The 25,253-nt window shown below is 36.1% G+C and overlaps 1 protein-coding gene across 10 annotated transcripts in view; it reads left to right on the forward strand.

Moving 5' to 3' along the window:
- The window catches only part of TTC28 (tetratricopeptide repeat domain 28), a 586,106-nt gene that overhangs the window by 275,597 nt on the left and 285,256 nt on the right, over positions 1–25,253 (forward strand). The gene's annotated exons all lie outside the window — the stretch shown is intronic.

The raw sequence follows: 25,253 nt of genomic DNA on the forward strand, positions 1-25,253 counted from the left end.
TTGGAGACTTTAAAGTATTTTCTCTTCCTGGTCATCTAGTTTAATTCAATAGTTCAGGCTGTATTTAATCCTGGAAAAAGACATCTGAACAATAAAAAATGTGATATTTTCAGAGCATTCATTAAACCTGTAAAATGTTATTTTCTCTACTCCGATCATTTTATAGAGGACCTTGACTATAGACCCTGTTTATTAGAGACTCTTGAATGCATAAATCAATTTTGACATTTTCTTTAGTCTAATCATAATGTAACTTGTTAATAATTACTCTAATAACTTCCAATTAATGAGGATTGTGACTTCATATTAGATTCCTTCTAATTAGTACTTTGTCATTTTACATCATCAGAAAATTGGTGTTTATTGGTCTGGAATTAAGGCAAGAGTTCCATTTGGCAATAGGTGGTTCGTTAACACATGGAAAGAAATAGACTGGCTCACACCCTTCTTGCCAATTGCAAATGTTTTTGTTAAAAGGGAAAGCTTGCCCTGGTTTGGGGCAGGGATGATGGTAGCAGATATCTCATCCAGGACTCTTATGTTAGGTTTTGTTTTTAGCAAAAAAATGTTTGAAAAAGGAGACATTGAAGTGAAACCAAGTATGATAATCACAAGATTCCAAATGATAGTGAATGTGGAAGTGTTAAGGAGAAATTTAGGATGCTTCAGCAGTTAGCCACTCTGTAAATACTTAAAGAAGATCACATTTCATAGAACAGGATTTTAGGATGTTACACAGTTCTAAAGGACCTTAAGAGATCATTTAACCCAACCCCTCACTTTAGAAATGATGGAATCGAGGCTGGGAGAGGGAAAGTAATTGAAATTCATATAACTGGTAAGTTACAAGGCTAGTACCAGCCCAAGGTTTCTTTACTACCTGTCTAGTGTTCTAGTTCACTACCATATATTATTATGGTCTTAATTACTGTACTATCAGGAAGATTATTCAAGTCTAAATGTTTTGCAGGAAATATGGTTATGATTGAACTAGAGGCTAGAAAGTATAGTGATTTGTTTTCTTTAGGTTTGTCAGAAATTTGTTATGGAATTAGGCCAGAGAACTTTAACTTCTTTCACCATAATTGACAAAGTAAGTGATGAATAAGGATTTTTTAACATTTGGCATGTACATTCTTTTTAAATTAAATGTCATAGGAATAAGGAGCCCAAATGTGTAATTTAAGAGATTTTCCTGTTAAGTGTTAGTGTAGCTACTACAGAAATGTGGATAGAGGCACAAAATAATCAGGTCAGAATTGAATACTAGCAGAACAATCAACATACCCTACTTCATTTTCACATGGAAGTCACCCCCATGGTGTAGGACAAAGGGACATTCTTACTTCATGGATTGAAATGCTTTCTCTGCTGTTGCAGTGTGAGACAAAGGATCAGGTTTTGAGTGGATACTGATGTCTCCAAACTATTTTATTTCAAGTATACTGATATCTGTATGCTAAGTTATATCTATTTATGTTGAAATCTAGAAGCCTTTACTCTCAGGGGAGGATGATTGAGATAGCAGGAAGAGATCACCTTTCTAAGCCTCCCTTTTTGTTTTTATTACAATGTGTTTGTACAGTTGTTACTTTTTCCAGTTTAAAAAAATTATTCAGATTGTTCAAAATAAGCAAAAGAAAATTTGAATGATTTTCAAATACACTAAATTGACCTCTTGTAATTTAAAATCATTTTATTTTTGTTTGCATTGGCTCTACTTATTGCACTTAAATATTTTTTCTGGAAGGACCTCTTCTGATCTGTGGTCTCACTGGTGAATGAAATCAGTGTAAGCACTTGAATTTCAAATGCATGTTTTTTACATTTAAATTGCTGTTCTCTGCTGTAGGAAGAGCTCATGAAAACCATCTATAGTTCATAAGGCTGGACTCTTGCAGTGAAATTAGAGGCCATTACAGCGATTAGTCTTATTTCTGACCGAATTAGTTAACTGCCTGTTAAGGTTCAGAGCTTATTGACCAATAGGCATTTATTACCTTGGCCATAATGACACAGTGATTTCCATTAAATTCCAGAGTTTATGGAAATAAAAAAGAGATCTTGCAAAGAAAGTGGTTAGTGGCTGCTTTTAATTATTAGGATTAATTAGGCATTTAAATGTGGATATAAAGTATTAAAAACAAGTACAGTATTTCTATTTCATTGCTTTGAGCCAGTTGTGCTAAAGGGAATGAAGATTTTGTTGTTGTACTCTCTTGAAAGTACTTCCGGTTCTCTTGTTTCACAAATTGAATATACTGAAATTGCTGAGCCATGTCTTCAGAGAGAACTTACCAATAGTACAGGATATTTGGTAGTTTAACATTTGCCATTAATAATATTCAGGATAATTTTGAAAATAATCAATGTGATTGGTATAGGATATTAAATGTACTCTCTGGGAGCTTAAGAAGATGATTTGTCTTTTTTTTCAAGGACTTTTAATGTGAGAAATTCATAACCTGTATTTCTATCACTTCTATATTTTTATTTAATTATAGTCACAATTTTATAATTAATAAGGATTTTTTACATAAGATATCAATTAAATTAGGGGCTTTGTGCATCATTTTTGAACTTGTAGTGGTTAAAAATGTATCTTAGAACTAGTTAAAAGAACTTATTAAAAATTAATGTATCCTGAAAGAAGGTAGAGAGAATGACAGATTATGAAGTAGAACCTAGTTTTAAGCTTTTGGGATTCTATCCATTTCATTAAAAACTGATGTGGGATCTGAATATTCATCTCTAGGACCATATAAAATGATAAGCTATAGAATCAGAGCTGCTTCTCTGTAGAAGACTCATTTCCAAGTGTCAGCCAACATTCCTTTCAAACAACTTGAAATGGGTTTCTTAATTTGCTTAAGAAGTGTAGTTTCAGAAACTTGATGCAGCTAAGTTCATTTGCATTTCCTCTGGACAAGATAAATCCACTTCATTGATACTGGTTTGGATAATTTCTCCCCAAAGGGCAGTGCATCTTTTTCAGACTCAGAGATCCAAGAGCATTATGGGTAGAGCTTACTAGGTTAAATTCATATCTGTCCTGGCTAAGGAGCTTGTTGAGCCCATAAAAGATGTAAATATGGATTTAGTCTTCTGGATTTCAGTGTCTAAGGAAAGGAAGGAAGAGAGAACTGAGATTTGGAAGACATTGAGTTCAAGGAATGAATTTGGAAGCGGTCAGGATTGCAAATTTAAGAAAAGCAGAATGAGAGAAGGGGTGCTAGCGGGATGGAATTTTTTACTAATAAATTTTTATCGGTGGGTAGATTATATATGTCTGTGGTAGGCTATATGTATTTAGATATGAATAAAAAATGACCCCTGCTTTTGAAGAACTCATTTTCTGTTAATTTTTTAATTTGTTCATTCATTCAGTAATCATTGGGTACCTACTCTGTGTCAAACCCCACACTGGAGATTCAAAGATGAAAAAATCATTGCTTCTGCACTTCAGGAGCTTTTGAGTTGTGAAACATATTTCTGACATTCCACATTTGGAACGTGGAAAAAGGGTTCCCTTATAAATGCTGTTTTAAAGGGAATATGCATGTTGCAGGAATGAAGTCCTGGCTTCAGAGCCAGACAGTTTGGGTTTGAATCTGTTCTGTCATTTACAAGCTATTCCCTTGGGCAAGTTACTTAACCTTTATCAGCCTCAAGGTCCTTATCTCTAAAGGAAGACAGAATAACCTACCTTGCAGGATTATTAAGACTAAATAACATTACTTGTGTGAAAGTGCTTGTCACATACTAATGAATATCAGTTCCATTTATTTTCCTTTCCGTAATATTGCTAATCTTGTAATCCAGTGGCATTTTGTATGAAGTGGGTCATTGTGAACTGGCTGGCTAATATAACTAACCTTTACATGATAATTTTTTCTTAATGGAAAAATGCTTAAAACATTCTCAACAACTGGTTGAAAATTAACTTTTAGAAAACAGTTCGTCTGTAAGTTGGGGAAGATCCATATTCAGTTTTATATGCACTTGTTCATATGTTGCTTTGAAATTATTCTTTATTTAGTGTGCAGCTTTTATGTACCTTCCCAATTATTATTATTATTATTATTATATGCTTTCTGAAAGCTGAGATTAATTATCTCTTCTTTTATACCTCTGTAGCACTGAATACATGATGCATGGTAGTTAGAGAACATGTTATTGATAAAAAGTGAAAGTTACAGAAAAATGCCAAATATGAATTTAATTAAAAATATGAAATCATTTTGATTCTGCATTTTACAACTTGTCAACAAATAATACTAGAAAATAATGTTTCAATTTAAAAGTTTTATAGAAAGAGAGCTTAAATGATAGAGGGTACAATGTTAGCAATTTGTGATCTTTAGAAGAGGTGCAGAATCACATCATCACTGCACCAAAGGTACCTGTCAAATAGCACACCAGAATTACGTGCAAAGAAGCTAACAGGTCGAAGAACAGCATTAATCTGGAACTATTTAGCCAAACGAGGCATCAGTTGCCTGTGAATGTTACTCTTTGTGCATGACTACCAAGATGTAGATTTATTAATAGAGTTAAGCAGTTGTAGTCAATTGTGCTTGTTTTCACATGGTTTTGTAAAATACAGATAATCCCACGCCAACAGGTAATTTTTAGCACATTGATATTATACCTCAATAAAATTTCTGAATATTTCTCAATCAGAATAATTTATTAAGTTTCTATTTATGTAAGAACTGCTATGCTGTTCTGATGGCTCTTTTGAAAGGTAACTCATTTACCCCATTTCTGCTGTTTCTTTTTTGGAATTGCTGCCATAATTTCATAGGAATGCCTCACCAATAGGTCTATTACACTGATGAATGAAAGCATCCTGTGTTTGTTGGCAGGCACTAAGTAGGCTCTAAGCAAACTGAAATTTGTTGAATCTTAGCAGGGCTATTAAGAAAATAAGTGCAAATCGTCAGGAGAAGGGAAATTTGTTCCTTAACATCATCACTTGACTCTTGGGTAAGAAATGTTAGGCAAGAAAGAGACTGTTTCAATTTGTCATCCTCCTGAGACCTCAAGATGTTATCTGCAGTGCTGAAATAAACCATTTCTTTCTATAAGCAGAGAAAATGAGAAAATGGTTTATGCCCAGATTGGTCCATTTAGTTAGGAGGACAGTCACATAAATAACTATCTAAGAAAACAAAAACAAAGAAAGAAAATGAGAAACCTGAATCCCTGGCATAGACCCTTTCAGGATTAAATCTCTGTAAATACTATGTGCAAAACAGAGCTGCCTGTTTAGGGTAACTGTGATGTGCTAAGAGGAAGACATTGTGAACTTTAACCTCTCTTTACCTTAGTTTTTTCATCTATAAAAATAAAAGCCATTTTCTTTTCACATCTCATAGGGGAAAGCTAGATTAGCTCATGATTGAGAGAAAGCACTAGCATCAAGGGGTTACAGACATGTAATGAGGATAATAATGTAATTACTGAACATGTGTAACTATTTAGAAGTGCATAAGGTCCCAGCATGTACACAGAGAAACAGCATATATCAACTGCACTTGTTGACATCAAGTCCTATTTATTATGTTTCTGTGACTTAGTTATTTTTCTTTAAGGTATATAAAATATCTACGTTAGATAGGAGAATCTTTGGGGGTGAGTCATAGGGTAGCAGGAAGAAAGTGGGAGGCAGCATGATGTAAATGAAAGAGCATGGATTTTGGCATCAATCCATCCTGATTAAATTTTTGCCCACTAGCTGTGCAACTTCAGCAAGTTTCTTTACTTCTCTGAACTCCTCAAATTCTTCATTTTAAAAATAGGGATGATAGTGCCTACTTTCCAGAGTCGTTATGGGAACCATCTCATGCCATTCTTTCCCACGGAGGTGAGCCTCTTTGAATTCCATGAGCATACCTCACTCTTTCTAGTCTCAGGACTTTGCTCCCCTCCCTGCAGTGCTCTTTCCTTGGTTGGCCTCTTACCATCTGTAACTCTCAGCTTAAATGGTACCATTTCTGGGTGTGTTTTAAAATAAGGTATGTCTCCCTCATCAGTTATTCTTTATTACTATACATGTTTTGTTTCTTTATTGTACTTTAACAACTTATTTTATTTTTTCACTGCGTATTTGTTTACTCTTGCACTAGGTATGAGTTTTAGAAGTGCGGAGACAGGGTCTGTCTTCTCTCCCTTAGGTTTCATTGGCACAGTGCCTAGCACAGGGCTAATTGTTGCAAATATTTGTTTAAAGAATGAGTGAATGAATGTAAAGCACCTGGAAGAGTGTTGGTAAATTAGGAGGCACTTAATGAATAGTAGCTATTATGGTTATTGTCAGCAATTGTGCCTCTACTTATAGGTGTAGGTATCCCCTCTTTCTCTGCTTCCTGACTTAGAGCTCCAGGAGAGGCAATGAATAGTACAGCATTTGCACATTTGCCACTTCACTGGATGTCACAGCCAAGGCAGAAATGGATTCTTTTTCCTCTAATTAGAATGCAACAGTCAGTTCTGGTTATTCAAGGTTATTGTATGAGTTGAGGAAATACTGAGTTAGCAAATACTGAACCATTGCTCTTAGGGGAAATAAAGGGTTAGGTTCCTGCAAGAATCTGGTCACAACATTTTTGTCAACTGATCAACACATAACCTTGTTTTATGTGTGCTTCTGTTTAAATATACCTGAGTTAATATATATTGTTGAGGGGCTTCCTAGGTGGCGCAGTGGTTAAGAATCCGCCTGCCAATGCAGGGGTCACGGGTTCGATCCCTGCTCCAGGAAGGTCCTACATGCCGCTGAGCAACTCAGCCGGTGCACCACAACTATTGAGCCTGTGCTTTAGAGCCCGTGAGCCACAACTATTGAGCCCATGTGCTGCAACTGCTGAAGCCCACGTGCCTAGAGCCCGTGCTCTGCAACAAGAGAAGCCACGGCAATGAGAAACCTGTGCACCACAAAGAAGAGTAGCCCCCCACTCACTGCAACCAAAGAAAGCTCGGGCACAGCAAAAAAGACCCAACACAGCCAATAAAAATAAATAAATAAATAAATTTTTTTTATTTAAAAAAAAAAATATATATATATATAGTTGATTCATTGACATTGAACTCATGGCCAGCAGCACTGTGAATTATTCCTGAACAAAGCTTATCTAACACATGTATTTTCTCTGTAAGGAACATAACAGATTTGTACTTAGGAACACTCTAGCACTACACTTGGAGGCCATTTAAAACAGTGACATCACCAATGAAAAAGATACTTGTTTACTTATGACAGCTGAAATAAGACAAAGTGTCAGCTTGATTTAGGCGTATGTGGATTGGGTGATTCAAATTTTCTCTGCTCTGCACTTGTCCTTGAATGAACATGAAAGCACCAGGAGTATTGATTTTAGGGTTACAAATAAATTTTAGGAAGTTGTTGAATTCACAAATATAGAATCTGTGAATAATGAGATTAACTGTACATATTGCTATCCATTTTTTATATTTAATCTCATAACTTCATATTTTTGGCTTTACTTTAAATAATTATGTAAGTATAATATTTGTATAAATAACTCTTTACTTGCACAGTAGTTTTGTTGCTTGTTTTATACAAAGCACATTTCATTTTTATGTATTCTTTTTGTTTGGGTTTGCAGTGTGTATTGTCTGTGTCAGTTTGTGCATAGAGGATGCCCAAAGCAGCATTTTACTTTTAAAGACACTTTAAAAATTTTTAAATTATCCACATGACTCACAACCCTGAATTGATCTTAATAATAGATTTATCTCTTGACTTTATTTGGGTTGTACTTGACCCTGTTTGGAGTAGTTGTCACATGGGCGAAATGCTAGTAGTAAAAATCAGACCTGAAAAATAAAAGAGTTATCTGTTCATCCATTGAAGGACATTTGGATTGTTCCCAGTTTGGGGAAACTATGAATAGAGCAGCAGTAAGCATTCATGTACAGGTTTTGTGTGAACATCTGTTATTTCTCTAGGATAAACACCTAGAAGTAGGATTGCTGGATTATATAGTAAATCTGTATTTTACTTTATAAGAAACTGAAACACTATTTTCCAGACATTTGCATTACAGCAGCAGTGTATGAGAGTTCTAGTTGCTCTGTATCTTCACCAACACTTGGTATTGTCATTGTTTTTTTGTTTGTTTGTTTGCTATTCAAAAAGGTATGTAATAGTTTACTTTGCATTTTCTTGACTGATGTTCGTTGATGGCTAATGACGTTGAACATCTTTTTATGTGCTTATCTGCCATCTGAATATCCTCTCTGTTGAAGTGTCTGTTCAAATCTGTTGCCCATTTTTTATTGGGTTCTTTGTTTTTTATCTCTTAAGTTTTCATAGTTCTTTGTATTTCAGCATCATCCTCAAAGGATGTTTTCCTGAAGTATTATAGAATTCCAGGTTTACATTTCTTTCAGCCCTTTAAAAAATGTTTCCCAAGAATAAAGATGCAGATGTAGAGAACAGACTTGAGGACATGTGGGGGGCGGGGGGGAGGGGGCACGGCTCAAGGGGAAGCTGGGACGAAATGAGAATACCAAATGTAAAATAGATAGCTAGTGGGAAGCTGCTGTGTAACACAGGGAGATCAACTTGATGATTGGTGATGACTTAGAAGGGTGAGATAGGGAAGGTGGGGAGGAGTAGCTGGAGGGAGGGGATATGCGGATATAAGTATAAATACAGCTGATTCACTTTGTTGTACCGCAGAAACTGACACAACAGTGTAAAGCAATTATACTCCAACAAAGAACTTAAAAAAAAAAAAGTCTTTCCGCTGCTTTTTGGCCTCAGTGGTTTCTGATGAGAAATCTCAGTGATTTGAAATGTTATTTCCGTGCAAATAATGTGGCATTTTTTTCTCGGACTGCTTTCAAGATGTTTTTCTTTGTTTTTAGTTTTCCGTATTTTGATTATGATGCTTCTAGGCATTGATTTCTTTGGTTTAATCCTATTTGGGTTTGCAGACTTTGAATCTGTAGGTTTCTGTCTTTCACAAAATGTGGGAAATTTTCAATCATTTCTTCAAGTTTTTTCCCTGCTGCACATTCCTTTTCTTCTCCTCCAGGATACCAGTGACATGAATATTAAAGCTTTTGTTGTTGCCCAGCATATCCCTGAAGCTCTGAATGTTTTTGGTTTTCAATTATTTTTCTCTGTCTTGTTTGGATTGGGTAATTTCTTTTGGTCTATTTTTAAATACACTGATTCTTTCCTCTGTAATCAAAGTTCTGCTATAGAGCCCATTCCTAAATATTTCACTTTAGTTATTGTATTTTTATGTTTAAAATTTTTTATTTGGTTTTTCTTTATATCTTTTATTTCTTTGCTGGGAATGTCTGTCTTTCCATTTTTCACAAGACTATTTGCCCTTCTTGCAGCATGGATATAAGAGTTGTCTGATCATTTTAATTTCTTTGTCATTTCAGAGTTGGCATCTGTTTATTTCCTTGTGAGTAGAGTTTTTTTTTTTTTTTTTTTTTGGTGTTTCATAGGCCAAGGAAGTTTGCTTGTATCCTGAATACTTTGGTATTATTCATTGCATCTTGTTTACACTTTAAGAAGAATATAGGTTGTTTGTTTCAATAAACAATTTACCTGGTTAGGTGCAGGCTATAAGTTTCAGCCCATATTTTGTGGACTTTTGTTCTAAAGTCAGTTAAGTTTCAGAGTTTTTGTCGTTCTATTGGAACCTTTCTTTTGTATGCACCACCCAATGACCAGTGTGAGAACTAGGTGGTAATCTATTCTGTAGTTTAGTTATCAAAGCCTTGGTATGCTATTTAAGGTCAGATCCAAATACTTCTTTCTGGGATCTCTCATAAGCTACCTCCCTTGTCTTTTTAAAAATTCCCCAACACTTTCCAGCTCTCTGGCTGGCCCCCTCCTTTCCCATCCTTTAGCCAAAACTAGGGCTTTAGTTTGCCTGCTCTGCTTTGCATATCCTATAATTCTGTCTTTATGAGGCATCAAGTAGTGAAGAGGGCTGAGAGAGAGAGAGAAAAAAAAAGCACTGGGATTCATCCTGAACTCTGGGGACCACAGCTTCTGTGATCAGGGTCCTCTTCCTCAGAATTTTATATGCCTGCCCAGCAGCCACTGCTGTTGCTATCCCTGGCACTGTTGGTTTGCCTGGGGTATGGACTGGGAAAGAATGGAAAGAGTATTTTAAAAATGGCATTTCTCCGCTCTTTCTGACCCTTGGGAGTTCTCTTTCTTGCTTCTGTGACCAGAAGAAGAGGACTTTTCTTGCAGAGCTTTCTGTTTGCACCAATAAGTACCTCCTCATTTTGAGCTGCCTTTGAATCCAAAATGGGTTCAAACGTTTACTCTACCAGATGGGAAGAATAAAGAAAACAACAGGAAACCCATTACTGATTTGGTACTATTTTGAATTCTGGTCTCCTTCCTCAATTCATCTGCTACCATTTACTGTTCAGAGAGCTCTTCCATGAAGTATTTCCAGGATGTGATTGTATTCAGTGGGAAAGATTGGAAGCTTATTCTGCCTTGCCTAGAAATGGAACCCCTTCTCTTTTGAAAAGTTAAAAATTGTATTGTTATGTTTTTGTGCTGGTAGGTATTGAGGGGCAGACATTTTCTTTTCTCTTATTTTTCATTTTGATAGGTGGCACCTTAACACACGTGTGCCAAAGTAGAAAGATTACCTAATAGAGGAAGGGGAAAGAGGAAGACTGTGAAGTTTATTGTTTAGAAAAGCATGTGTAAAATATTTGTGTAAGTCTTTTGCGCTTACATACTTGCTCTTACCACTTGCTTATGTACCCTGTCATGTCCCTCTCCCCTTAAATATTCTTTTCTGGAGATTCTTTTTTATTTATTTATTTATTTTTAACTTTTTATTTGTTTATTTTTTACAATAAACTGCATATATTTAGAGTGTACAATTTGGTATCCCAGTCTCCCAATTCGTTGCCCCCTCAACCCTCCCCACTTTCCCCTTTGGTGTTCATATGTTTGTTCTCTACATCTGTGTCTCTATTTCTGCCTTGCAAACCGGTTGATTTGTAGCATTTTTCTATAGTCCACATATATGTGTTAATATACAATATTTGTTTTTCTCTTTCTGACTCACTTCACTCTGTATGACAGTCTCTAGGTCCATCCATGTCTCCAGAAATGTCCCAGTTTCATTGCTTTTTACAGCTGAGTAATATTCCATTGTATGTATGTACCACATCTTCTTTATCCATTCATCTGTTGATGGACATTTAGGTTGCTTCCATGTCCTGGCTATTGTAAATAGTGCTGCAATGAACACTGGAGTGCATGTGTCTTTTTGAATTATGGTGTTCTCTGGGTATATGCCCAGTAGTGGGGTTGCTGGGTCATATGGTAGTTCTATTTTTAGTTTTGCAAGGAACCTCCATACTGTTCTCCATAGTGGCTGTATCAATTTACATTCCCACCAGCAATGCAAGAGCATTCCTTTTTCTCTACACCCTCTCCAGCATTTACTGTTTGTAGATTTTCTGATGATGCCCATTCTCACCGGTGTGTGGTGATACCTCATTGTCGTTTTGATTTGCATTTCTCTAATAATTAGTGATGTTGAGCAGCTTCTCATGTGCCTCTTGGCCATCCATATGTCTTCTTTGGAGAAATGCCTATTTAGGTCTTCTGCCCATTTTTTGATTGGGTTGTTTATTTTTTTGATATTGAGCCGGATGAACTGTTTATATATTTTGGAGATTAATCCTTTGTCTGTTGATTCATTTGCCAATATTTTTTCCCATTCTGAGGGTTGTCTTTTTGTCTTGCTTACAGTTTCCTTTGCTGTGCAGAAGCTTTGAAGTTTCGTTAGGTCCCATTTGTTTTTTCTTGTTTTTATTTCCATTACTCTAGGGGGTGGATCAAAAAAGATCTTGCTGTTATTTATGTCGAAGAGTGTTCTTCCTATGTTTTCCTCTAGGAGTTTTATAGTGCTTGGCCTTACATTTAGGTCTTTTATCCATTTTGAGTTTATTTTTGTGTATGGTGTTAGGAAGTGTTCTAATTTCATTCTTTTACAGGTAGCTGTCCAGTTTTCCCAGCACCACTTATTGAAGAGGCTGCCTTTTCTCCATTGGATATCCTTGCCTCCTTTGTCATAGATTAGTTGACCATAGTTTATCTCTGGGCTTTCTATCCTGTTCCATTGATCTGTATTTCTGTTTTTGTGCCAGTACCATACTGTCTTGATCACTGTAGCCTTATAGTATAGCCTGAAGTCAGGAAGCCTGATTCCCCCAACTCCATCTTTCCTTCTCAAGATTGCTTTGGCTATTCAGGGTCTTTTGCATTTCCATACAAATTGTAAAATTTCTTGTTCTATTTCTGTGAAAAATGCCATTGGTAATTTGATGGGGATTGCATTGAATCTGTAAATTGCTTTGGGTAGTATAGTCATTTTCACAATGTTGATTCTTCCAATCTAAGAACATGATATGTCCCTCCATCTGTTTGTGTCTTTGATTTCTTTCAGTAGTGTCTTATAGTTTTCTGAGTACAGGTCTTTTACCTCCTTGGTTAGGTTTATTCCTAGGTATTTTATTCTTTTTGTTGCAATGGTGAATGGGATTGTTTCCTTAATTTCTCTTTCTGATCTTTCATTGTTGGTGTATAGAAATGCAAGAGATTTCTGTGTGTTAATTTTGTATCCTGCAACTTTACCAAATTCATTGATTAGCTCAAGTAGTTTTCTGGTGGCATCTGTAGGATTTTCTATGTATAGTATCATGTCATCTGTGAACAGTGACAGTTTTACTTCTTCTTTTCCAATTTGGATTCCTTTTATTTCTTTTTCTTCTCTGATTGCTGTGGCAAGGACTTCCAAAACGATGTTGCGTAGTAGTGGCGAGAGTGGACATCCTTGTCTTGTTCCTGATCTTAGGGGGAATGCTTGCAGTTTTTCACCATTGAGAATGATGTTTGCTGTGGGTTTGTCATATATGGCCTTTATTATGTTGAGGTAGGTTCCCTCTATGCCCACCTTCTGGAGAGTTTTTATCATAAATGGGTGTTGAATTTTGTCAGAAGCTTTTTCTGCATCTATTGAGATGATCATGTGGTTTTTATCCTTCAGTTTGTTAATGTGGTGTATCACATTGATTGATTTGCATATATTGAAGAATCCTTGCATTCCAGGGATAAACCCCACTTGATCATGGTGTATGATCCTTTGAATGTGTTGTTGGATTCTGTTGGCTAGTATTTTGTTGAGGATTTTTGCATCTAAATTCATCAGTGATATTGGTCTGTAGTTTTCTTTTTTTGTAGTATCTTTGTCTGGTTTTGGTATCAGGGTGATGGTGGCCTCATAAAATGAGTTTGGGAGTGTTCCTTCCTCTGCAATTTTTTGGAAGAGTTTGAGAAGGATGGGTGTTAGCTCTTTTCTAAATGTTTGATAAAATTCACCTGTGAATCCATCTGGTCCTGGACTTTTGTTTGTTGGGAGATTTTTAATCACAGTTTCAATTTCATTACTCGTGATTGGTGTGTTCATATTTTCTATATCTTCCTGATTCAGTCTTGGAAGGTTATACTTTTCTAATAATCTGTCCATTTCATCCAGGTTGTCCATTTTATTGACATATAGTTGCTTGTAGTAATCTCTTATGGTGCTTTTTATTTCTGCGGTGTCCGTTGTAACTTCTCCTGTTTCATTTCTAATTTTATTGATTTGAGTCCTCTCCCTCTTTTTCTTGATGAGTCTTACTAGAGGTTTATCAATTTTATTTATCTTCTCAAAGAACCAGCTTTTAGTTTTATTGATTTTTGCTATTGTTTTCTTTGTCTCTATTTCATTTATTTCTGCTCTGATCTTTATGATTTCTCTCCGTCTACTAACTTGGGGTTTTGTTTGCTCTTCTTTCTCTAGTTTCTTTAGGTGTAAGGTTAGATTGTTTATTTGGGATGTTTCTTGTTTCTTGAGGTAGGATTGTATTGCTATAAAATTCCCTCTTAGTGCTGCCTTTGCTGCATCCCATAGGTTTTGGATCATTGTGTTTTCATTGTCATATGTCTCTAGGTATTTTTTGATTTCCTCTTTGATTTCTTCAGTGATCTGTTGGTTATTTAGTAGCATATTGTTTAGCCTCCATGTGTTTGTGTTTTTTACAGTTTTTTTCCTGTAATTGATTTCTAATCTCATAGCATTGTGGTCAGAAAAGATGCTTGATACGATTTCAGTTTTCTTGAATTTACCAAGGCTTGATTTATGACCCAAAATGTGATCTATCCTGGAGAATGTCCCATGTGCACTTGAGAAGAATGTGTAATCTGCTGTTTTTGGATGTAATGTCCTATAGATATCTATTAAATCCAGCTGACTTATTGTGTCATTTAAAGCTTGTGTTTCCTTATTAATTATCTGTGTGGAAGATCTGTCCATTGGTGTAAGTGGGTTGTTAAAGTCCCCCACTATGATTGTGTTACTGTCGATTTCCTCTTTCATAGTTGTTAGTTTAGCATTTGCCTTATGTACTGAGGTGCTCCTATATTGGGTGCATATATATTTATAATTGTTATCTCTTCTTCTTGGATTGACCCCTCGATCTTTATGTAGTGTCCTTTCTTGTCTCTTGTAACATTTTTTATTTTAGCATCTATTTTATCTGATATGAGTATCGCTACTCCAGCTTTCTTTTGATTTCCATTTGCATGGAATATCTTTTTCCATCCCCTCACTTTCAGTCTGTATGTGTCCCTAGGTCTGAAGTGGGTCTCTTGTAGACAGCATATATATGGGTCTTGTTTTTGTATCCATTCAGCCAGTCTGTGTCTTTTGGTTGGTGCATTTAGTCCATTTACATTCAAGGTAATTATCGATATGTATGTTCCTAGTACCATTTTCTCAATGGTTTTGTTTTTGTTTCTGTAGGTCCTTTTCTTCTCTTATGTTTCCCACTTAGAGAAGGTCCTTTAGCATTTGTTGTAAGGCTGGTTTGGTGGTGCTGAACTCTCTTAGCTGTTGCTTGTCTGTAAAGCTTTTGATTTCTCCCTCGAATCTGAATGAGATCCTTGCTGGGTAGATTATTCTTGGTTGTAGGTTCTTCTCAGTCATCACTTGAAATATATCATGCCACTGCCTTCTGCTTGTAGAGTTTCTGCTGAGAAATCAGCTGTTAACCTGATGGGAGTTCTCTTGTATGTTATTTGTCATTTTCCCCTTGTTGCTTTTAATAACATTTCTCTGTCTTTAATTTTTGTCAGTTTGACTACTCTATGTCTTGGCATGTTTCTCCTTGGGTTTATCCTGCCTGGGACTCTCTGCACTTCCTGGACTTGGGTAGCTATTTCCTTTCCCATGTTAGGGAAGTTTTCAACTATAATCTCTTCCAGTATTTTCTCAGGTCCTTTCTCTCTCCCTTCTCCTTCTTCCAGTATTTTCTCAGGTCCTTTCTCTCTCCCTTCTCCTTCTGGGACCCCTGTAATGCTAATGTTGGTGCATTTAACATTGTCCCAGTGGTCTCTTAGGCTGTCTTCAGTTCTTTTCATTCTTTTTTCTTTATTCTTTTCTGCATCAGTGATTATCACCATTCTGTCTTCCAGGTCACTTATTCGTCCTTCTGTCTCAGTTAATCTGCTATTGGTTCCTTCCAGTGTATTTTTCATTTCAGTTATTGTGTTGCATATCTGTTTGTTTGTTCTTTAATTCTTCTAGGTCTTTGGTAAACTTTTCTTGCAACTTTTTGATCTTTGCATCCAACCTTTTTTGAAAGTCCTGGATCATCTTCACCATCATTATTCTGAATTCTTTTTCCAGAAGAGTGCCTATCTCCTCTTCATTTAGTTGTTTTTCTGGTGTTTTATCTTGTCCCTTCATCTGGTACAAAGTCTTTTGCCTTTTCATTTTCTCTGTCTTTATGTGGCCGTGATTTTCAGTTCCACAAGATGAAATGGTGCTGATACTGCTTGATTCTGTTGTCTGCCCTCTTGTGGAGGAAGCTGTCTAGGAGGCTCGTGGGTGCTTCCTGATGGGAGGTTCTGATGGTGGGTTGGGCTGGGTGGGTGGAGCTCAGTAAAATTTTAATCTGATTTGGTGGGTGGAGCTCAGTGACACTTTTATCTGCTTGTCTGTCAGTGGGTGGGGCTGTGTTCCCACCCTGGTGGTTGTTTGGCCTGAGGCAACCCAGCCCTGGTGCTTACAGGCTCTTTGGTGGGGCTAATGGTGGACTCTGGAAGGGCTCAGGCCAATGAGCACTTCTCAGAACCCCTGCTGCCAGTGCCCCTGTCTCCTCGGTGAGCCACAGCTGCCCCCCACCTCTGCAGGCAACCCTCCAACACCAGCAGGTAGGTCTGGTTCAGTCTCCTATGGGGTCACTGCTCCTTCCCCCTGGGTCCTGGTGAGCACTTTTTTGTGTGCCCTCCAAGAGTGGAGTCTCTGTTTCCCCCAGTCCTGTGGAGGTCCTGCAATCAAATCCAGCTGGCTTTCAAAGTCTGATTCTCTGGGGTTTCCTCCTCCCGTTGCTGGACCACCAGATTAAGAAGCCTGATGTGGGGCTCAGAACCCTCAGGATTTCTGTGGTATAACTGTTCTCCAGCTTGTGAGTCACCCACCCAGCATTTATGGGATTTGATTTTAACAGGATTGCGCCCTTCCTACCATCTCATTGCAGCTTCTCCTTTGTCTCTGGATGTGGAGTGGTTTTTTTTTGGTGAGTTACAGTGTCTTTCTGTCGATGACTGTTCAGCAGTTAGTTGTAATCCTGATGCTCTTGCAAGAGGGAGTGAGCGCATGTCCTCCTACTCCGCCATCGTGATTCTTCTCTCTCTGGAGACTCTTCATGTGAGTTAGCAATTGACAGAGGTAGAGGCTATCAGTGATTTAGGTAGCACTTCTGAAATTTTGCTTTCCCAAATACCTAAAGAGTCAGAAGAGAGGGACTATTCCAAGGACTGGGGCTATAGATGGAATGGAGATGAGTATTTATTTATATTTTTTAAAATTGTGTGAACTCTTTTATTTTCTTCCATGATTTTCATATAAAAATAATTCTCCATTATAAAAAAGTACTGTGGTATAGGAAGTTACACATGTGTCAGAACAGTTGTTGTATGGGAGCTCCCTGTACTTTTTACTCATTTTTGCTGTGAATCTGGAACTGCTCTAAAAACAAAGTTTATTAATTAAAAATATTCTCTCCCAGATACTTCAAACAGATTTGATGTTTTTGCAGATATGATATATTATTGTATGGCGTTGACCTTCTCTGTGGTGTAATGCTACGGACTCCCATTTGAGTTATAATTTGATGAGAAAAGCAAGAGTAATCAACCATCCACTGTCACCTTTCAGATCAGAAAGATCAGGGAGTGAGCCATTCATGGTGGGATTTCATCTACTCAAGGAAGCCTTATGTAGAACTGCTGTATCCTAATATATAGCGCTTATGGCAATAATTTTTAATGGACTGCTTTCTGGTGGAAGTGGATTTCTATTAATCTGGCATGGTTTGGATATAGCTCCATTATGGTAGGTGAGAAACCAAGTGCTTTTTTCAGTAGTTAGTGAATCCTTTAATTCCCACATTGTTGGTGTCAGTGTTTTTCCTAATTCTCTCTGCTCACCATTATTATTATTTTTTTTTCCATTTTGCTTCTGCTTTTACCACTTTCCCCAGGACCACTCAATATGTCTGAAGGCACACACGCTCTGTATTCTGGGGTAGAGGGAGGATTGGCAGGGTAGGGGCACAGAACTCCTGCCGAAGCCAGATGATTTCTTGGAGAATGTTCAGGAAATTCCCTGGTTTTCTTGGCACAAATTTATACTCCTCCTTTGCCACACCCATAGAGTAAAGGCTTTTCAGAACCATTTCTCTAGGGGACTTCAAACTTCTTTCACTGTTTACTTTTAAAGCTTAAAAGTGAAACTCCAGGTGATGGAACGCATTTTATAATCTGACATAAACTTTAACATTGGGAATTCCTCCAGTGCTAGTAAACAACACCTACTTGGTTATTTAACTCCTGGTGGTCATTTCATCTTTAACTGCTTATCAGATTTCTGGTTTCTTTTCAGAATATGATTTTCCCATAAACTTGTTACTTTAACACTTTTGATATAATTAGTTTAAAATTAATTTTAGGAGAAATAGCTGATTTGATATGAAAAAGATTGAGAGCAGGTTTCTTTTAGAAATTGATATTGAATGTACCAAAAGCCATGTTGAAGAGAAAAATAATTCACAGCTGCAGATTTGGTTAGAACATTATGTTTAGGCCATTTGGGCCTCTGACTCTGGGTTGCAAACGAAATAGTGGTGTTTTCTAAAATAGCCTTCAATCTCTTGAATGTAGTTTCAGCATACAATAAGACAGACTGGTAAAAAATAGAAGCATAGTTTTCTGGAGAGATAGGAATGATTACTCCCAGCATTCTTTGCTGATTCTCAAGGTTTTATTTTTATTTTTGATATAAAGTGTCAACAAAGAGGAGCAAAAGAAAACCCACTTGAAAATGTCAGAAAATAAAAGAAGCATAGCAAATTTTATTGCAGGTAAAAATCCACTTTAGCCAGGAAACAAACAAGCCTTGGCTGAGAAGCTTACTGATGGCTCCTTTTGTTTCTCTTTGATTTAAAGCCCCATGCCTGTAATCTAATTAACATCGAACTGAGTTGCAAGTACAGTGGCCTGTTTGGTTCAATAATAGTACATTTATATGAAAGGTTAATGAAATGAATTTTCCTTTCATTCAATTCATTAAAAATTGTTCTACAATCAACGGTTAGTAATGGATTAGAGATTAAATATTCATGTTCATACATTTTCTGTGTCATTTCTGATTTTCCTTCATTTCTGCTTCCATAGGTTGCATTTTGCAAGTATAAGAATTCCCAAACAAAAAGCTTGATTTAGAGGTTAATTGCACACCATTAATTTTTTTTTTATCAAAGAGATAGTGTGGAATAGTGGAAAGAGTTTTTGGCAGCAGGGGCAAGTTTCATAACCACCTCTTTGGTGCAATGGTTGTCATAACTTCTTGCAGAACATTGTGAGCGTAGTGATAAACTATGGAAAAGAACTAGCACAGTGTGGGGCACAGAGTAGTGGTTCCGCAAATGATAGCTAGGAAGGGTTTTGGAAAATAAACATCTATGCACTAAAAGTTATGATAATTTATAGTGGCAAGACTGATATGGTAAGACTGGGCTCTTGTTCATTCTAAAATAGGCGTCAGGCTTGGGCCTCAGAACACCTTGAAGTAATTCTAATAATCAGTGTATCAGGATGAAGTCTCTGAGGGGAAGGACTTTTTCATGTTTCTACAGATAGGTTTTTGCTCATCTATTTTTTTGCCACCTCTTTCTTTTTTTCTACCTAGGCCAAAGGAATTTATTTAACTTGCATATGATGTTTTTCCCAAATAACAAGTTTACTAGATAATTGAAGCCTACCCAATCAACTGCCAAAAGTGTAAACATTTTTAAAAGCAATTCTGATTTTAAAATTTCCCTTAAATATATTACCTACTTTACAGGCTTTCGAAATGGAATATGCCAAACATAAGTTAACTATTCCCTTAATGACTGAAGGTGATCATTAAGATCATTAACTTTTGTGCCTAATTTTTGTCAGTCTCTTACCTACTTTACCATAAGTAATTTCTTTTCTGCAAGCTGGTAAAGCAGATGAGCCACCTGATTAAATAGCAAATGCCAAATTGAGAGTGAATAGTGAGAAATTCACTCTCTTCAATTTTTAAAAAAGTACCCACTCTTTGTTTTGTATATCACATGTGATACCAGTTAGCAGTCATCATTACTGTGCTTTGAGGTCATCGTTACCATCCTCTCTGTGAGTGAAAGTGGAATATGAACTTGGGTGAAGTGAAGCGCCTTGACTAAAGGCACACAGCTGAAAAGCAACTGGGATAGGATTCTAATGTCAGCCTTATGAGTCCTTTCTATTCTGTAACAGCTACCCGAGGAGTAAGTCACATAGCTTCAGTTCAAAGCTTTTGTAGTAGTTATTTTTATTTGTTTAGTATATACCCCTTCACTTTGTGTTTGGAGGTTTGTTGTTATAGGAGGACCAAGCTCTAGAGCTGCACTGTCCAATACAGTAGCTACTAGCCAGTTATGGCTATTTAAAGTAATTAAAATGAAAGGAAATTTAAAATTTAATTTCTTAGTCACACTAGCCACATTTCAAGTGCTGAGTGGCCACATGTGGCTGGCCAAAGGCTAATGTTATTAGACAGTAGAGACAACAGTTCCATCATTGTAGAAAGTTCTATTAATTTCTCCCTTTTTCTAAATGAACATATATAACAAAATACATTACAAAAGTAATTTGTGCTTATCCATACAGGTGCCTATTTGATGTAAAACAGAGGAAACTTATGAGGATATGGATCCTCTCCCTTCATTTTTATATGTCATATTTTAATGTAACACAATGTATAATTTGTAATATGTACTAAATTTTATAGTGGATAATATGTGTTTATTTACATTTTGCTTGCATGGTGGATATGTTTTAAGTAATACAAGCGGTCTTTTATTTTCCTGTATAATGTATTCCTAAAAAAGTATATGGAAGTCAAATATGTGAAATATCAAGTATACAAATATTAAACAAGAGATTGACATGTTCAGTGAGTAGGGAGCATTAATTCCTAGAGAACTGAAAAATAAAATCTCAAATCATGCCTTTCAAGAATCATTTTTTAATATATGTTCTCTAATGTTATTCTTTTCCATCAAAACCGAGCATAGTTAGTTTTTCTGTGTACATACAGTGATGTTAAAGCTTTTCTGCTTTTGGCACCTTGTAATCATTTTCATTTTTGACCCAACTGTGGTTAAATTACAGATTAATGCTGCTGCTTTTTTTTTTTAATTGGGACTATGGAATCAGTATTTCTGTTTTCCCAGTCTCTGCTCATTTTTAAATAAAATAATAAGGGAAAAGTCAGTAAAATAGTTATGTAATTTACAAACATTGTTGACAAAGATGGTGATGATGTGGTAGCAAGTGGTATGACTGGCTAGCAGGTATACCACCATGTTATAGTTAGAGATATTTATTCTTCAGAAGATGTAAAAAAGCTCAAATTCAAACAGTGAAAGACAGGTTAGGAACATTAAAATATAATATTTAAAAGTACAGATTATGGGGGTGGGTGGGAGGGAGGTTCAAGAGGGAAGGGATATACATGTAGCTGATTCACTTTGTTGTACAGTAGAACTAACAACATTGTAAAGCAATTATACCAAAAAAAATAGTACAGATTAAATTGAAGGCAGAAAATTTGGGAGCACTTGAACTAGGTAATAGATTGTATTGTACATAGAAGTAAACACTTAACTTTATGTATCATTACATATTATATACATTTGTTCTATATTTTATGTTATGAATATATATGTGCATCTATCAGCCTAGGAGTTTACCTCATTTCTCATTTGAGCCATGGGAGAGTGGGAAGTTTAGGTTATTATTGGGTTCAGTGATGATTTAGAACTGTGAACCAGTAATAGAATGTTGAAAGAAAAGACTTAAAGGTCCTTCGTTGCTTCCAGGGGTACTTGAAGGGTGAATAGCTTTCTGTTTCACATGTTTAGTCTTTGAGTGTTTTCACTTTAACCCTGTCTTAGTCTGTTTGGACTGCAATAACAAAATACCATAGACTGGGTGGCTTAAATAAGATTTATTTTTCACAGTTCTGGAGGCTGGGAAGTCCAAGATCAGGGTGATGGCAGATTTGGTGTCTGGCCACTTCCTGGTTAATAGATGGCTGTCTTCTTGCTGTGCCTGTTCTCATATGGTAGAAGGGAAGAGGGAGCTCTCTGGGGTCACTTTTATAAGGACACTAATCCCACTCATGAGGGCTCCACTCTCATTACCTAGTCACCTCCCAAAAGCCATACCTCCAAATACCATCACACATATTAATTTTGGAGGGACACAAACATTTAGTCTCTAGCAAACTCTCTGAGATGAGAAGAATGTCCACTTATTAAAGACCAAATACTAACAACTTTAATGAGGGCATGAATACTTTGGTTATTAGTTACATATTTATTACTGCTAAAATGTTACAAACCCTTACTATTAGTCAACAATTACTGTAGGTAGCAGTCAAGATGTTTATAACTTTTTATATTCTTCCCCTCTAGACTGTGAGCACCTTGAGGGTACAAGCCCTATGGTACACATCACAGTGCCTGATATTGTAGATTTTTAGAGAATGTTAATTGAAGGCAGGATGAAAAGAATGAAAACTTGCACTTGTAACCTGTTTGTATTTCTGTTATTTGTGAGATTATTTAAGTAGTATGTGTGGAATAATCACTGAAGTTTCTTTGTGGTGAACAACAAAAAATATCTAAGTGACTCTGCAACACTTTAAAATTTAGGCATTCCCCCCTTTAGTCCAGTGTATTAACTGGCTCCCTATAAGGCTTTCTTCTGGGCTAAAGCTTCAGGTTAAAACCATTGTTCTCAGGGTATGGGTGCTTTCAATAGTCAGTCCACATTGCCTTCCCCTCTCCGTCTGCTACATAACCAGTGACCAGAATGTGGGTATATGCGTGAGGGGTGCTGAGGCAGGGGGTGTATTATCTGAGGTTGGATGGGCAGCAAGTGTTCAATGTTTCTTCATAGGCCCCCACCTTCCCTTGGTGTGCTGCACATATACTGCCTCTGCTCAATCCTAAGTGACCCAAATTTGCCCGTTTCGCAGATGACACTGCTTCCTATGAAACCTGGGATAGTAAGAGAAAAATTAGGTCACATCACTTTTCTTGAAGTTATAGTAAACAGCTGTGAAACTCAGTGCTTCTTGACCTTTGCTTTGGAAGAGGCTGGCAGAGAATCCTCTGGGTAGCTTCTACATCTCCCAAGATCTGTTATTGCCAAGCTCTTTTAGTCAGGTGGTTCAGATTTTGTCTGGGAGCCTTATAGCAGTGAATTTACCAGTTGCCAACAGTCTCATATGGAGCAAGGGGGAGGAATGAATAAAGCAGTGATAGGAATTGAATAATATTATATTGAATAATAAAATATTTAAAATATTTTTTGGACTCTCCGTATATTCTGTTAGTCTGTAATTGTGCGTTATTATGATTATTTTCTCATTAACTAATAATCAAAATAGCTCACTTTGTTAAATATTTACTCTGTGTCAGGCACTGTGCTGAATTCTTTACATTCTGTCACAGTAACCCATAATCTAGATTTTATCATCATCAACTTGAACTCCAGTGGCATATCTCTCACAGAAGTATAGATAACTAATTCTTATTTAACAGCTATTCATACATACAATTAATATTGCATGGGAGTAAGTTGGGAAAGCCCCACTTTGTAAATTAAATGCAGGGATTTGTTAGAGCTTGACTCATGCTATCTTGACAAAGATGCAACTCTAAGCTTTTAAATGAGAAAATCTGATAAAGTTGGCTTGGGAATTCTGGAAGGACATAAGGGAGGACAGAGGGAAACCTTTGAGCCTGTTCACCTGTACCTCTTTTCAAAATCTTCTGAAGAAAGGAAGCCGAGACTGTGGGCAGCATGATCCAGTCATACCTTTTCTCATCTACTGTCTGAGTGTCCTAAGAAAAGAAAACATGCATGCTCTTCTGTAACTCCTCTGTGTATTTGACATTGCCGTTAACACTGATCTTTGCCCACCTACTAAGGAGTAGGTACATCATACTTTGCAGTGATTTCATTTGGCAGAAGTAGTGAATGGTAACGCTTTGCTACATCAAAATTCATTGAGACTAATTAATTTTTTTTGTTTTTTCTTCAGTTTTATTGAGATTTAATTGACTTACAGCGCTGTATTAGTTTAAGGTGTACAGCATAATGATTTGACTTACATATATTGTGAAATGATTACCACAATAGATTTTTGTGTTTGTTAAAATATATACCTGAAATCATTAACTACCGACACATTTTGTCTCTCTCCATAAGTAATAGTTTACAGATATTTGGTGTGTATACACACACATAAATTTTTTTAGTTTAGCTTTAATATAGCATTTCTAGAATTATGTAAACTATAGTTATTTTTAAATGGATAGTTAGTACATGTTGCCTCTTGGATTATAGAAATCACTTAAATTGTGAAATGAAAAGGGTAGTGAAAAATGTGTATAAACAGATTAAAGATTAAAAAGTGGCTGAGGCCAGTGAAAGGAAGTGATGTTATGAATTAGTAATGAAAGTGCATTTACAGGTTATTGTCTTTTATTGGAGCCTGAGTTTTAACAGCTGCTAGTAGTTTAAACTCATAGAAGTCTGAATAGCCCATAATAATTTGAGTATTCATTCTGTTTATGGATTGTTTCTTAATAGAAACACTGAATAGTATTGGCTATCTTAAATTACCTCAAAGCATAGTTATAAAAATGAAATAAGTAAATATGTTTCGTAAACATGAAAGGTGTTCTATCTCACTCTGGGTGTATGTGTATAATATAAAATTATAAAATATGTATTAAATTTACTAAGTAGTGGTTTTAGGAGTTGTTTGAAACTTCATGTAGATCCCGTGAATACAGTTTGTTACAATTGCAAAGTGTATTGGACTGAAAAAGTTACATTTGTGTTACAAACATAGAGTGTTGTAAAAGTATTCGAGTTACATAGGAGGCCAGTATTTTAGAAGCAGATGTTGTCATATAAGCAATGAATGCATTAATAATATGTCAATTTTATGTGTTATTTAATCAGATGCAAGGTCCTTTGCTGGTTTTATACTTGTAACACTTTGATCATTTACTTGTTTTTGTGTTCGAAAGCAAAATACACATTCTTAAGATCATTCTGAAGTTTAAATATTTTGTTAATTTTCTGGCCCTTTCTGCAGTTAGCTGTTAGGAGGAATGTTTTCTTATGTTCACAGTTGATAATACTAGTTTTTAAACCAGTCCAATTAAACAGTACAAAGGACAACAATCTTATTTTGTTTCTAAACAAAGCACATGTATTTTTAATAACAGTTTTAAAATATTCTGTCTGAAACATCACATTAAATTTAGCCATGTTGTGTTACTTATTATTATTACTTATTACAGTTATCTTAATACTAATCGCATATTTATTTATCTCTTTAATGAGGAAAAAATATAAAATAAGTGGAATTTAAGTATCTCTCATTTGTCTTGCGCTATACCAGATACTTTGGTGAGGTGTAAAGAAATCTCCAAATCCTTGCCCTTGAGGAGCTTATGCTATAAAGTTGGGATAAAAGATTTTAAAATTTATCAAAAAACAGTAAAAGTACTAT

This window comes from Hippopotamus amphibius, chromosome 8 (genome assembly GCF_030028045.1).
Source record: "Hippopotamus amphibius kiboko isolate mHipAmp2 chromosome 8, mHipAmp2.hap2, whole genome shotgun sequence".
In the NCBI taxonomy this organism is placed as follows: Eukaryota; Metazoa; Chordata; class Mammalia; order Artiodactyla; family Hippopotamidae; genus Hippopotamus; species Hippopotamus amphibius.